Genomic DNA, 12,389 nt, shown 5'->3' with positions numbered 1-12,389 from the left:
TGGAATATGCTTTCAAGTCATAATATAACTTTTAATTCAAAAACATTTAAAGAGTTTAGACACAGAGCAGTCAGTCTTGTCTAAACTTTGGCCTCCAAACCACATGTGCCCAGGATAGCTATGAAGGCAGGCCAGCACAAAACCATAAACTTACTTAAAACATTGAGATATTTTTGGTGATTTCTTTTGTAACTTGATCATGGAATTCTTGAGTAGAACCATGTCATGTTGTAATGTCAAAAGGTTGGAAACACCTGGTAGAAAAAGTTGATTTGTCCTATGTGTCTATGAAATCCTTGGTTGCTGCTTTCTCTGTGTCCCCTTCCTTCCATTCCTGGTTCTCTATATAGAATATGTCTTTAAAACATTAGTGGTTCTGTGTATATTTGCATAACAGCAGTCCTTGCTGTAAAAATAAATCTTGAATAGATTGCTCTATTGTATATACATGTGGGCATACATGTCACATACAATGATTTATTTTTCCAAGAACAAATGTTTTAATGTTTCTTTTCCTTGAGAAAAATCACTGACTGCCAAAATCTCAAATTCCATGTAGAGCTTTGCAATAACAGAGAAATGAAATATAGTGAAGAGCTAGATATTTGTTTCAAATAGCCCCGAGTCTCCAAAGACTTCATAAGCCAACTAGGAGGCTATTCTTGGAATGGCTTTGTCCTCTGCAGAACACTCTTTAGGACACCAAACAACCTATGCTTACCCTTTCAATGAACCAAAGAAGGGATATGGCCACAGGGATACTATAGGCCTGTGGAAATCCCATTGTCATGAGTTCAAACCCAAGGTGTGCTCTTTACTTGAGTACTTTTTAAATGTCTCAGTCTGATTCCTCATCTAGACATCGAGCATTCAGCCCTTTAATCCCATCGTTGTGAAGGTGGGATATACTATGTGTGAAATTGCTTCATCCAAAATAGGTGTCAAGAATCGAAAAGGCTCTAAGATTATGCCATACCTTAGTTTATGCACTTGCCATATCTTAGATATGCATATCATAGGCAAACAAACAAGTCAGGTTGTCAGTTTTGTAGACAGCTCATAGAATACTGAGACCATGGATAATAAATAAATGCTAGTTATAGCCACATTTTTAGCACCTTTGCATACTTTATGGGTCCTGAGATCCACAGTGTGATCCAGACAGTGTTGTGATAACTGCCATGACCAAAGGCAACCTGGAGAGGAAAGGGTTTATTTCATCATACGTTATAGTCCATAACATAGGGAAGCTAGGGCAGTAGTTTGAAGCAGAAACCACGGAGATGTGCTGTTTATTAGCATTTACTTTCTCTCTCCTTCTCCATCCTCTCTCTTTCACCTTTCACCCTCTGCCCCTTTCTTCCCTCTTTCCTCATCAGAGAGCTTTCTTATGCAGTCCCCCAGGATTACCTGCCTAGAAATTATACCACCCCACGTGGGCTGGGCCCTCCTACTTCAATTAGAAACTAAGCAAACATCTCACAGACACAACTGCAGGCCAATTCAATGTAGTATATTCTTCAGTTAAGGTTCAGTCTCCTCAGATGATTCCGGGTTTGTGTCAAGTTGACAGCTGAAGCTAACTATGACTGATGTAGAAATAAAAAGATGTAACTTTAATGTTCTCAAAACCTATTTTCAATGATGATTCTTTTTTTTTCTTTTTTTCCGGAGCTGGGGACCGAACCCAGGGCCTTGCGGTTGCTAGGCAAGTGCTCTACCACTGAGCCAAATCCCCAACCCCTCAATGATGATTCTTAAACACTTTCACCTCCCTTCTAGCCCACCACCCACCAGACACTTGAAGGAATGTTTCATTGAAGCAGACATAGGTAAAAGCTAAGGCAGACTTGTGAATGAACATTTTGCTGAAGTAGACACAAGGTCAAAAGAACAAAAGCAGTGGTATTTGCACACCTTCACTTCTTGCTGGTGAATCCATCTATCCTTACTCTTACCACGATCTTCCACTGCCATGAGACTCTTTTCAGCACTCCAATGTGGACTAAAAATCAGCAAATTCCAGAATCTTCCAGGCCTTTAGTGTCTGACCGGAACTTCTGAGGCAGTCAGTTTTGTGGACTGAGCCTCTCCAGCATGTAGATGGCCATTGTTGAACAACCTAACTATCAGGTAAGTCAAAGTAATAAATCCCCTCTTGTCATATATGTTATCATTATTATATATGGTATATAATTATATATAATGTTATATGTTATATAATGCATACATATACATTCTTGCAGTTCTGTTCCCTTAGAGAACTCTGCTTACCTAACACAAATGAGAAGGAAAGAAAAGGGAATGGGGGAAGGAAAGACACAGTACTTGGAGTGATTGTGAAACATGTCAGTGGTGGGGGATATAAGACCCTTTCCTCTCTCTGAGATCTGAATCAAATCAAATCAAATAGCCAGTATTTAGACAGTACAATATCATCCATCTTACTTGTTACTGATAAAACTGATGCTAGCCATCACCAGGGGCCCAAGTTCCTTCAGTTTGTGGCTAGGTCATTCTGTTAGGATTTTGCTCTTATCTGTATGACTTTAAGAATAATAGAAAGTCCAGGGCTGGAGGCACTGTCTTTAAGGAGATGACTCAGAGGACTGAAAGTTTACTCCAATCATGTCCCACTGAACCAGACATAATTAATTATGTAGCCTACTTAGCTGCTAGACGGTTGCAAAGTCATGCTGCTGCTGAATAATCATGTAAAACTGTTAGTGGTCTTCATGGCAGGCTCTGAGAGGGAGTAATGAAAGGAAGGCAGGTTTGATAGGACTTCAGACATACTGTTCAGAATATATTTGACAAGGCACAAAGGTTAAGGGGGCTGGAGTAAAAACTGAATGCCTTCCTCACAAAGGGAAGATGGTTGTTCTGAAGCTAAAAGAACACAGAGGCCAGCACTCAGATACCTCAAAAATGAACAAGAAAAACTATTAGTGAGAGCACCTGCCTCAAAGTATTGGAAAAGAAAGAAGAGGAGAGACTGGATAGAAAAGTAGTAGAGAAATAGGAGGTGATTTGGTGAATTTTATTTCATAGTATCCAATGAAAGTGAAAGAAAGACCTTTAAGAAGGGAAGCTTCATCATTGGTTGAAGTACAGAGTTAAGGTGGCATTTATTCATGAAGGTGTCATGAGACTTAGTTCAAAGATGACACTGGCGACTTTTAAAAAAATTATTATTTCTTTTATGTTTGAGATTATACTATGATTACATTATTTCTGCTCTTCCCTTTCCTCCCTCTAAATTACCCAGATGCTCCTCCTAGTTTTCTTTCAAACTCATGGCCTCTTTTAGTATTACTTGTAGTTACGTGAATATATGTGCATGCATATACAGATGTGTTCATTCACAAATACAACCTGCTGAGAGCAGGAGTACTCTTACCCAGGGATGAGCACACTAATTTGTTTTCCAATACAAAATGGCCAGACATTGATAACATTTAAGAGCACTAAGCCCATAGAAAGAATTAAGAAGAGGGGCCATATTTCACAAGAGTAAAGGGTAGTGGATATGAAAAGCATGCAAGAGTAGGCACATTTAAAATGAATTAGATGATAACAAAGAAGAATAGGCCAGACATATTTTGGAGGTAGGAGATTGCCAGACAGGTGCTTCAGTGGAGGGAAAATAAAGGAGAAAAACTTCTGAGGTAAAGGTACATTTCCCGGGTACACAGTAAAGAGGGAGATTCAAGAAAGCCAAGATTTTCTTGGAGCTTGCAGCAGTGGATCTAATTGAGGCGCTTGGGGAAGCAGAACACTCTTTGAAACAGTAAGGAAAAGGAACAGGCAAGGACTAAGACACCATAAAATGAGAGACTGGAGTGGAACTAGATAGCAGGATGTGTGTGCTGGTTAATCTTGATTGTTAAATTGTCAGGGTTCAGTGTGTGCCTATGAGAGTGTTTCCAGACATGTTTAGCTGAAGAGAGAAGAGATAGTCTACATGGGGCTGGCACTGCTGGGTAGGCCAGGATTCCAGGCTGAATAAACAAGGAGGGAGTAAGCTGAGGAGCAGCATTCCTCTCTCTCCCTCCTGCCCTCTCCTTCCCATCCTCTCTCCCCTCCCCTCCCTCCTCTCTCTGTGTGTATACATATGTATGAGGAGGTCAAGAGCAAAGGACAGACTCCTCAGGTGTTATACCTCAAGAGCCATCCACCTTGGTTTTTGAGACAAGGTCTCTTACTGAGACCTAGAGGGCTTGCTGACTAGGCTATGCTGGCTGGTCAACGCACCCCAGGAATCCTCCTCTCTCTGCCTCCACAGTGTTGGGACTGTAAAAACATGTTATTACCTACTGAGCAACAGCAAAGCTTTCTTAAATAGAGTCCTGATACATTGACAGGGTACCTTTTACAGAAAAAGAGAACAACTGCTTTCAGTACAGTGGAAGCTACCTGAGGAATGTGTGACACATTGTTAGAGGGAATAGACCCACTGTGTTAACAATGTTGATCTGGCCTCAAGACTATGAGAAGCAAATGGGCATTCCCTTATGGCAAAAGAAACATGATCACAGTTTCCTCCAAATCTTCAACTCGCTATCTCAGTAGAAGCAGCAGCCCCTTCTCCTCCTATCCATCTGTGTCCTTCCTCTCTCTTCTCTGTCTTGGATTGGCAGCACTACCTAGCTACCCAAGCTGAAGAATTGGAAAGCATTCTTTGAAATTGGAGCCCTGTTCATCCCTCTTCTGCATTCTTTAAGCATCTTCTAGTCTATGATGAATAGGCTGCCTTATGAAATTGGGCACAATTATTTGCCTATCTATAGCCATGGTATTTTTGCAAGGTGACTTCACAGTTACATCACTAACAGATCTAATCCATGTCCTTTACCTTGAATCAGAGCTGGGTCTGTTTCTCCTGTTAGTGAAAGAATAAGGTTATACCAGTTCTTGGTAGATTTCTTAAGAGGACTGGTGCATTTCTACCTACCCTTTGCAACCCTGCTTGGTGCCATGTGAACAAGCCCGAGACAGCCTTCTAGAGGATGAAAGACTAAGTTGAACACCATTCTGTTAGACATCATCATGGCTGGGGAATCCAACTTAGTGCTAACAGTGCTTGCCTAATAGCCCAAGACCCTGGGTTCAGTCTCCATCATAGAAAAAATAAAGGTCTATGTTTGACATGATCAGTGCCCAGACAGCTCCTAAAGAATATAGTTATCAGCTACAAATATATGAGACATTCTAACAGAAGCTGAAAGAGACACACAACTGAACCTGCTTAGACTGTCAAAACAGAATCATAAGCTGAACAAATGGTTGTTACTTGAAGCATTACATTTTGAGTTTGTTTGCTATGTGGCAAAGCTAACTGTTATATATGACAAAGGCTTCCTAAGCAATCTTTCCATTTCCAAGGTCACCTGTGTCCCTGGACAACTGCCAATACAACATCCCTTCTGCTAGACACATGCAAATTCAATTTGATTTTTTTTACCTCCCTATTTACATTCAACTGGTGACTTCCTATCAAGCACAAAATAAACTCACTCTTATTAGACTTTGAAATAATTAGGAATCCTTTACGCTTTAGTCCCAAGTTTATGCCCCATAATTCTTCACCTCCTACCCTTCCCCCACTTTGTAACATCTGTCATATTCTACTTCTGTCAGTTCAATGAAAATGCCCTGTGCTTATATTTCTCCAGGGTTTTTCTCTTAGATATTTTTTCTTCTAAAAATATCCCTTTTCCATATTCTCCATCCACATGTACCCTTGAACCAAGCACATTTCCTGTTATAGGATAGATGTTCAGAGTGTGCTGAAACCAGAGACTAAATTACATCCAATGATGATGCTATGATCCAATTATAACTGCCATTTAAGATGTTCATAGTATGTGTAGGCAAGTGTCATAGTGACACACACACACACACACATATATATATGTATATATATACATACATATATGTATGTAATATATTTTTCCCATCATCTTGAGTGAATGGGTGTCTTCCAAAGGAAATTTGAAAATAAATCCATGTTTTATGTTGAGAAGCAGAATGTTAAGCACTGGAATAGAAAAGAAATCTTTTTGAAAGACAAAATTCTTATCCTTCATAGGTTCATAGATGGGCAACTATGGTATGACCCCTGGTTTATTTTGTATGCCCTCCCCTAAAATAAGAATAATTTTAAAGAGTTGGTTTTTTTAAGTATCATCAAAAGTCATATGTGTCTCACAAGTCCTCAACTATTCACTGTGATTCCTTATAGGAAAAGTTTGCTGACCTAATCCAAGACCATTTTTCTTGGTGTTTTCAGACAGACTCTTACTATGCAGCAACAACTGACTTAGAATTTGTGACCTACTGCCTCCATTTCCTAAATGTTGGCAATGCTAGAATGCACCTCCATGCCTGGTTCATCTGGGGCCATTCTTCCATTTCTTCTTAGTTAGGGTCCCCCCTACCCCTGCTGTGTGCCCAAGGACTGGGCTGTCAGGAAAATGTTTTAATACAAAGCATTTCTTAGAGTAGTGGTTCCCAAAAGCACCAAGAATGGAGAAGGGAGCTGGGCCAGAGACGGGATAGAAAGGTAGGTAATAAGGACATTATCAAACGGATTATCACTGCGGGCAACTAGAGCTCACCGTCCCCGAGGAAATGTGGAAGAAGGCACACAACATACACATCAGAGTCTACGTTCCAGAGGGCTGTGGGAGCTAGGGTATTTATTCACCAGTGCTACCAGCCAATGACTAAGGAGTGGTCACCATTTCCTGTCACCTCCTGCTTAACCAGAGCAGGGACAGAACAGGTTCTAATTGCTAGAGAAACCCCTCAGACAAGGAGTAGCAGGTGATGGCACTTGGGTGTCAAACTAGCAAACACACCCAAACTAGCAAACTCAGTGTCAGGAGGCTCACCATGGGGCAGCAACAATATTATCCATGAGCCTTTTGTCCCATTCTTCTTTGAATAAATTAAGGTTTTTTTTCAAGTATACCAGTGTCAAAATTTAAAACTCACAAACTGGTATGGACAGAAATATAATTATTTCTTCCTCTCTATTTCACATCCCTATGGGCAATATAACTATAGATGTCTGAGTTTACCAGCTCTACATTCAAGAGGTTACTTAGTTTTTCAGGATTACATGCTTCCCCCATCCCACCCCACTCAGGGACTCTTCTCCTCCTTCCTCCCAATATGGTGACTATGTGAATCTTTATGGTTGTGAATATGATGTGTTCTTCCTGCTAACTGCTGGGGGTATCCCACCATACCTAATCACTTCGCATCACTTTCTGGACTCCACTGGGTTGCATTTGGTCTCTCTAGTATGTTACTGAAAGACCTCTGTTATTGATCTTGAAATGTATCAGTGCTAAGTCTCCAAATTCTTCAGCCCCCTTGTCCTCAGAGTTGCTCAAATATGCCAGCTCTCTCAAGGTTTCCATGCCTAAGTTAGGGATTTGCTCACTGCTGCTTCCTGGAGCATGCACCATGCTGACCAGGCTGATGGGACAATTCTACAACTGTGACTACTTTTCCCTCGTTAAGGAGGAGGCAGTTTGGTACTGTGGGAGGTTTCTCTGAGATGAATTTGTATTAATCATATATATATCTTGAGGTGGTCACTTCATTTCTCCTAACCTATCAGTGTTTCTAATATACCCCCTTCTTCCCTAGTACTGTTTATAGAGTAGGAAGGAGGAAATAAGACAATATTGGCGTTGCTTCCTCTTCTTCCAGCTCCAGGTATCAGAACTGGAAGGCTGATCTACCTGTTGTTTATCAGGAAGGGCCTTCCCTTGCTTTCGCTGTGGTCTTGTCCTTCCTACTTTCACGGCTTCTCCGTGATCAAGCATCCTTGTTTTAACTGTACTGTTATACAAATTACACCATACTTGGATGCTTATGAGAAATGTGTTTCGCCTGTTTTTAAAGACTTGGAAGTCCAAGACCAAGGCATGGAAGAATCCGTGCCTGGTAAGGGTCCACTTCCTGGCTCAGAAGGAACACCATCTCTTTCAGTCCTTGCACTGTGGAAGAGGTATAGAAGGGTATTAGTGATCTAGTCCCCTCCCAGATGTCTCATGTCTTAATAATTTCACATTGGGTATTAGATTCCAAAATAAACATGTATGTGTGTGTGCGCGAGTGCGTGCGTGTGCGCATGCACGGTGTGAGCGTGCGTGCGTGCGTGTGTGTGTGTGTGTGTGTGTGTGTGTGTGTGAGTGTGTGTGTGTGTGTGTGTGTGTGTGTGTGTGTGTGTGTGTGTAAACAAGCAGTCAATGTCAAGTGTCTTCATCAGTCTCTAACTTATTTGGGATATGGTCTGTCACCAAGTCTGGAACTTAATTAAGTTCACTAAGTCTGCTAGAGTGGCTGACCAGAGAGCCCCAGGGACACCCCCTGTCTCTACCGCCCATGTACTGGAATTATAGGCATGTGCCACCCTGATGGAATCCAAATTCAGATCCTTCTGTGTGTATGCATAAAAAGTACCTTTACCACCTACCTGAGCCATCTCCCTGGCCTTGTGGTTATTAATCTTGATTGCCAACTTAACAAATATCAACACCAAAGAAATTCCTTAAACTTTGCTTTCCTATATGAAAGAGCCCAACTTGAGCAGTCCTACGGAAAATATAAAGCCTAAATGTTCCCACTCACTAGGCTAGCTAGCAATACTACTGTAAAGGGGTTTTTAAAACCAGTTTAATCTCAAGGCTAAGCAATGAGTCTTTTATCCTATGTGATATCCCTGCTTCTTCCAAGACAAGATTTTTTTTCTAAGATTTTGACATCTCATAGCAAAATCTTAATAGAAAAATAGGTAATCCTCTTCCTCTCTATCCTCCTCCACTTCCTCTATGCCTGTTCCCTTAATAAAATTACTTACCAAAAAGGGAAGCCATATTTGGATAATATTTTAAAACATTACCCCAATATTTAATCTAAACTGAATAATAAAGTCATGGGAAGTAGAGTATTGACCTCTATTTTTAATCTTGTGCACTCTGAGATATGAAAATTAGTTTGCCTATAATTAAAATATTGAGTTCATTTTATTGCGTTTTGCATAAACTGGATTCAAGTTAATTATTGCTATCCAGAGGGCCATTTGAAGTCAAAGGAAGAAATCCTTAAGTATTACCACAACCAGGTAAAATATTTTAAAGGGATTTCCCAGGATAGAAAAGAGAAGATCAGGACTTTAGAAGACAAAATTTCTCACTGCCAGCCAAAAGCTGAGATCACATTTATGTTTGTAACAATTTCACCTCCCATTATGTATATACACTTAGAATGGTACACTCCATTTTGTAAATTTTGTAACAAACACTCGGGAAAGGATGGGTCGTGTATATTGATTTGATTAGAGTGGTTGGGGTGGGACTCTGTTGAGCTATTTGAACAGGACAAAGGAAGATTCCCTATCTCTAATGCTGGAAATTTCCCTATTAGAGAGTCATTATCCTAACCAGCAATCTTCTTTTAAAATATTTTAATTAGTTTGATGTGCACCTTTACTCTAGACCAGCGGTTCTCAACCTCCCTAATGCTGTGACCCTTTAATACAGTTCCTCATGTTGTGGTGACCCACAGCCATGATCTTATTTTCATTTGTTACTTCACAATTATAATTTTGCTACTGTTGTGAATCATAATGTAAATGTCTGATATGCTGCTCTACATACTATGCTAGGGCTCAATTATAAGTGAGAAACAGGGGGCAGGCAGAGAGGACAGAGAAGCAACTGAGTAAATGCACAAAAGTAATCAATACAGAAACAATTGAGTTGACTTAGTTTCTCCCTGAGTTTCCTTTCCTTGGGAATTAGGGTTCCCAAGAGTCTCCAGCATCTAAGTAGAGCAGAAAGGTAGAGGAACGATAGAAGGTACAAAGGGGAGGGAGACAAGTGCTAGAAACTATCATATTTCCTTCATTTAACCTGCAATTTCCTCGTCCCTCATACCTGCATTTTAATATTTCTCCATTCAAGATTGATCCAGAAATCTATAAATAGACTTAATAAGACAGTACATTTCTTCTTTATTTGCAATTATTAAACTGAACTAGTTATTAAAAACCACTTTTTACAACCTTTCATAATATGTGATACAGGGATGCTTTTAATTGGAAATTTTAGATAATTGTACATTTATTTGAAGTCAGAGAAAAAGATTGATTGCATGTACCTTTCATCCAGATTTTCCCCCAAAGGTAATATTTTACAAAAAAAAATAATAATACAATCACAACCAGGCTATTAGCAACCCATAGATCTCAATGGGACTTCACTAATTTTCTTTGTACCCTCCTGTGTGTTGTTTATTTCTATGCAATTATATCACTGTCTATCCTATAGTAGAGTCACAACACCAAACATTTTAGTCATTGCAGAATCCTTCATATTGTCCTTTATAATCATACCCATCTGTACTGGCAGGTTTTGTGAGTCAACTTGACACAAGCTGGATTTATCACAGAGAAAGGAGCCTCCTTGGAGGAAGTGTCTCCATGAGCTCCAGCTGTAAGGCATTTTCTCAACTAGTGATCAAGGTGGGAGAACCCAGCCCATTGTGGGTGGTGGTCTTGGGCTCTATAAGAAAGCAAGCTGAGCAAGCCAGGGTGAGCAAGCCAGTAAGCAACATCCCTCCATGGCCTCTGCATCAGCTCCTGCTTCCTGGCCAGCTTGAGTTCCAGTCCTGACTTCCTTTGGTGATGAACAGCAATGTGGAAGTGTAAGCTGAATAAACCCTTTCCTCCCCAACTTGCTTCTAAAACATGATGTTTGTGCAGGAATAGAAACCCTGACTAAGACATCATCCTTTCTTCACCCATTTTTTTTATCCCTAAAGCTTGGCAACCGCTAAACTATTCTTCATTCCTAAACTTTTGACATTACAAAGATGTTACATAAATACAGTCTTTTTAGGATTTCTCGTTTGCCATAATTCTCCTCAGACTAATCAAATTTATGTGTACTATATCAGTAATTCCTTCCTTTATATTTTGGGTAGTTATTCACAGAATAGATGCACCGTATCTTTTCTGATGAGGTTCTAGCTGCTCCTCCAATTTTGAACATTAAATCCACAATAGTCACTGAGTACCTACTACCTGTTAGGTGCTTTTATACTTCCTATCTCAACTAATTTTTACTCTAGCAACTCTTTTGGAGATACATATTGGGTTATGCAGTTCACTGATGATGTGAAATTGACCATTCATAATACCAATTTACACGCAAAAATTGTACAGTTGTCAAATGGCACAGTCCCCATTCACACTGCAATTTTCAGTTTTCAAGCCCCTGAGGGCTACCTGTCAGCTCCAGTCATGACTTTTCTCTTGGGCTATTATGGGTTTAGGATGTAGGTAGGGCTGCTCAGGATGAACCCAGAGAATAAGACGTCAATCAAGACCTAAACTCAGGATTCTCTATTGTTTTCCTAGCACAAATGAGGGCAGAACTGAGGAACTACACAGTAAAATGCTTGGTAACTCCTCCTTAATGAATTGGCTTTCCTGCTTAAAGAGTTGCAAGACTACCTTCCCTGGGGAGACAAACAAAGTCTACTTCTCCCTCCAAGGTCCCAGTGATAAAGTACAGTTCCACCAAAGTTCCTCCAGGGAAATCAATGAGTTTGCCAGGCTTACTTACAGAGCATGAGTGTTGAGTGACCAATGAGTATGGGTGACCTCACAGACGCTGCACTAGAATGTCCTCACCCAGCAGAGATGATGGCTTCCACATAGCCTCTTATGTGGACTGTCCTTCATTTAACCTTCCCCAGCCTTGACACGTCAGCAGCAATTGCAATTAAGGCAGAATTGCATACATATGGCTGGGAGGAGAGACTGGAATCTCAGGTGAGCATCCAATGGCCCTCCCCACCCCTCCCTCTATGAGAGAATGCCAAGAGTCAACCAACAAGCTCTCGGTCATCTGCAAGTGGCATAACTGACTTGAGGTTGTTGTGCTGGTAGACCAGGCTCTTTAAACAGGGTTATCCACAAGCCAAACAAAAGTCAGTCATCCCACTTGGGTTCCTTTATCTTAATAAACAAAGCATTTTTTGCCCATGTTTCCAACTTTCTCTTTCAACTGAAAAACACATCCTGGGAGCAGTGGTTACACTGACATGTTGTCCCTTGGAAATCAAATGACTGGGAATGCCAGAGAAGCTCAGACCCAGAAAAAGCATCACAGTAGCCTATGTACCCAAGAGAGGGACACATTGAGTCTATAGCTCAAGTAAGTACAGTCTGCTGGAGGAATGAGTACTCTGGCCAGTGGAAAGCATCCTCCATGGAGCAAGTCTTCAGGAAAACACATAATGGATGCTCTCTCTTTGGGATTGCAGTACTGGGATGATTGCTAAACCCTCTCCCGTAATAAAAG

The sequence above is a fragment of the Rattus norvegicus genome, chromosome X, assembly GCF_021556685.1.
Source record: "Rattus norvegicus strain SHRSP/BbbUtx chromosome X, alternate assembly SHRSP_T2T, whole genome shotgun sequence".
Lineage (NCBI taxonomy): Eukaryota > Metazoa > Chordata > Mammalia > Rodentia > Muridae > Rattus > Rattus norvegicus.
The sequence above is the reverse complement of the archived record's forward strand: the minus strand, read 5'-3'. Positions refer to the sequence as shown.